Genomic DNA, 3,693 nt, shown 5'->3' on the forward strand with positions numbered 1-3,693 from the left:
AAGTGGTTGATTTACAACCTGTGTCGAGCACAACACTTATGTCAAAGGTAGCTATTTATTCTTGGATGTCCTAATACGAACAAAATGAATTTTCTTCAAGCATTGAGCGAGTTTCTCAATGTCTATTTTGTGCCTCGACGACATAAGGATTTCATGGGGGCAGATAAAGCCTATGATCTGTGGGTTATTGGACAAATTATCTGGTTATGAAATAGATTTGGATCTGATGAATATCCTTCTAGATGGTTAGAAGACAGATAGCAAGTATGGAAGGGTTTTTGAGAAGAAAGTAAATGTTCCAATTATATTGATTAGTAACAGCAAAACTAAAAAGCAAGATTAGGACGGGTGACGAGAAAGACTTCCTTTTCTAGTCACCCAGCGTCCCCCCCATCTTAGGAGGGTTGACGATGACGACAATTCTAATTACATGGTACGCGCATCTCCAAGCAAGTAGATGCATGATGAACAGGGCCGCACGCATGCTTTAACCACAAAACAAGATGAAAGAGACAATGCTCATACCTAATTTGATTAAGCATGTTACTTCGATGAATTTGAATGCGTTTTATCCAAATTTAAGCCCTAGAAGATTCTATTCCAGAGATTCGGATGACACGGTAGGTATTTGAACGGGTAATGAAGTTCTGATCGATCGCACGCTGGTTGTAACGAGTCTAGAAGAGATGCTCAAGAATTCTCGGCTCGAATACGATTATGCGGTGAAGATGGATGTATTGAATGTGAATGTTGATAACAAAGACAAGAAGGTTTTGTTGATATAACAAAGACAAGAAGGTTTCGGGCTGGTCGAAGAAAGACTTACTGTTGAAGAAAGCATTGATTCAATATAGGGAAAGTTTTGAGAAGGCCAATAGCCCAGATCCTTTGGCAAAGATAAGATTCAGCGTAGCTCAACTGAGATTAAATAACATATTGGTCAAAAAGAGAATGAGTGACTATTTGAAAAGGTACAATCTGTACATAAGTATGCTCCGTAAGGTAGAAAGGGAATGTTGTTTGGGTGGTTTGGATTACAAAAAATTTGAGTATTTCAAGCAGAAAGTCCTTTTCTTAATCAGGGACATGGAAGAATTTAGATTGAAAAAAGAGAAAGTCTATGGCCACGTGTATGATGTGATAAACACTAAAAGTAAGCACTCGGGGCATTACGACTCCATTCTTATTCTAGAGAAGGGGATCTATAGACTGAGAGAAAAAGGGGAATTTAGATTGATTTTCAAAAAATTGAAAGATGTAGAAGACGATCCGAAAAGCTTTGGCTCACCTTCAAACAAACAAAGGTAAGATAGGCGACAATTTGCCAACTAGTGTGCTGACTCGAATCCTGGATGACAAAACGCTGTTACCGAGCCACTTCTATTGACCACATAGGAGTAGATGTGGTTGGGACCGCGAGCGGTACTAAGTGAATATGAGTCAATCGCGAAGCTGCACGACGAGGGAAGGGAAAGAATTTTCCTTTCATGCCCCAAAAGAAAAGGAGAGAGAAGTATTACAAAATTGGAGGAGAGCGAATTGGAAACGGGCAAATACACAACTTGCGGAGTGATAGCAGAACACTATGTGGGTCCATCGGTGTGACCTGTTGAGGCCGGCCCAGTCGTCACTCTTCTTTGTCGCTTGAGCCGTATGCGAGGAAACTTGCACGTGCGGTTCTTTTGAGGGGGGAAAGCTTGAAAGAGCCTATCCATCCCGATTATACCATTAGTGGTAACTTTGCTTTCTGGTCGGGAACCGTCTCTATCTTCTTTACTCCCTATCACTCTTCTCGTTTACCTTTCTTAACATTTCTAGCACCAACTAATTCATTCAAGCGAGACATCTTACGATGCCATGATGCGCCCATTCTTATGGCCATCCCCTTAATCCTCTTGGCTTTCGGAAGCATTTTCGTAGGATACTTGGCCAAAGTGTGACCTGTTAGCCCATAAGTCAGTCCCGTGTGACGAAGCGGCTGTTGCTCACCCAGCACGATCTGAGCAAGGTGAACAATAATTGAGGATTGGGTGCGATTGAAACTCCCGCTAGTGGTGGAGATGTTCAGTCGACTCTCTTCCCTTTGTAGGAGGTGTGGTAGCCTGTGAGTCACGGGTAAGCAAAAAGGAAGGGAGGAAAGAGGCCCCAGTGAACCTTCATGAGTGAACAAGTGTAAGCTTTGCCGCCCGACAGTATCCAGTACTGACCACACTGAGGGACAGGCCCAGTGAGCGAAGGGCAAGAACGAAGGGTACAAGCAGTGTCAATTTTTGGCCTTGCACCAAACATCCAATGGACCCAGTCCCAACCTCCTGTGTCTCCTTAGTCTCAATGGGACTAGTCCCAGCCTCTTGTGGCTCCTCAGTCAATGGAACCACCCTCCTATAGCTCCACAATGAATGGGAAGAGGAGTATTACCCACCCTCCCATAGGGAATACTTGTGCTAACTCCATGATGAATCGTGGATCCCAGCAAATCTAAAGTCTTCCTCCCCAAACATATTTCCATACTTGGGATCCATCTTGGTCCCAGAAAGGTTGGTTACAAACAAGCTTAAGAGGCTTCGTGCTATTTCGTGCCTAGTTATCGATTGAAGTGATCCACTTAGTAATCATACTCTTTTCATGTTGCAGATGCAGTGGAACCTGTCGTGGAAAGTCATGCTGAAAAGTAGTTTTGCACAAAAGCAAGGCTTTTGTAAGTGAGATTTTTAGTTCTGGAGAGAAGCTTCCCATGGCCAATGGATTTTACTCAACAAGGTGTTTAAGTTGTACGGTCACTTGCTTCGGTGTTTGGAGGGTTTGGAGGTTGATCACTAAATACGTAGTAGAGCAGGTTGTTTAATAGGCAGGAGTCTTACATTCATAGCTTGCTTCAAGAGCTGGTTTAGGTGCTTGGTGAGTTGTTATCAGAGTTTATTTTAATATATGTGATCAATGGACAATGTATTGTGTTCAGCAAAGCATCGAGTCCAATCCATAAAAGTTTCTTTGGCGTTGACTAAACTTAAAGTTTTTGAGGTGTGTAACGTGGTCAACAACTAGCTTATCTTATTGTTGTCTTATGATATTGAATGTGGTTTGGACGATTGTGAGACCATGATGATCTCTGCCATTTATCTTAGGAAAAGTCTGAGATATAAATAGAATTAGAAATTATAATGTGGCTCCTCAATCTTAATGGAACTTCATGGAATCAACAACAAAGTCATCCGCCTTAGCAAAACCAAGTATAAAGGAACTCCACCCCATATATTGGCCGGTTTATATAGTCATATCTAAAAATCCCCAGGTTCCTATCCCTAGTGCACTAGAGGAGAACATTAAAGGTTACCTTGTAACCTCCCAAGATAACATGAAGAAGGAGTTAATGGATTCCATGCTATAACAAATTAATTCAATAATGCCAAGTGACAATAATGCCACTTCCTTGAACCTGTCAAGACCTGTTGGAGACACCCTAAGGGCCAACACATGGTGCAAGAAATGTCATCAGCAGAGCAGGTAGGACACTTGGCCATAGAGTGTACTAGGAAGCCAACTATTCTAAGAGCCTTTTGTTCTAACTACTTAAGGAAGAATCACAATGAAAGAATTTTCTCCTTGAAGCAGATGCATGAGAAAAGAAAGAAGGAAAAAGGTCAAAGGTCAAAGGTTCAATCTTTTAGAAGCCAAGATGTCAACTCAAGACAT

General features: G+C 41.9%; 1 long non-coding RNA gene across 1 annotated transcript; it reads left to right on the forward strand.

Annotated features, from left to right (window-relative positions):
- The first annotated feature begins 2,647 nt into the window (after window positions 1-2,647).
- Window positions 2,648-2,963, forward strand: LOC147602991 (uncharacterized). Its single transcript, XR_015265723.1, has 2 exons — window positions 2,648-2,768; window positions 2,837-2,963. It is a non-coding gene; the product is annotated as an uncharacterized LOC147602991 (long non-coding RNA).
- The last annotated feature ends 730 nt before the right edge of the window (window positions 2,964-3,693 follow it).

The sequence above is a fragment of the Cibotium barometz genome, chromosome 65 (assembly GCF_041138505.1).
Source record: "Cibotium barometz isolate CiBa-2024 chromosome 65, ASM4113850v1, whole genome shotgun sequence".
Taxonomy (NCBI): domain Eukaryota; kingdom Viridiplantae; phylum Streptophyta; class Polypodiopsida; order Cyatheales; family Cibotiaceae; genus Cibotium; species Cibotium barometz.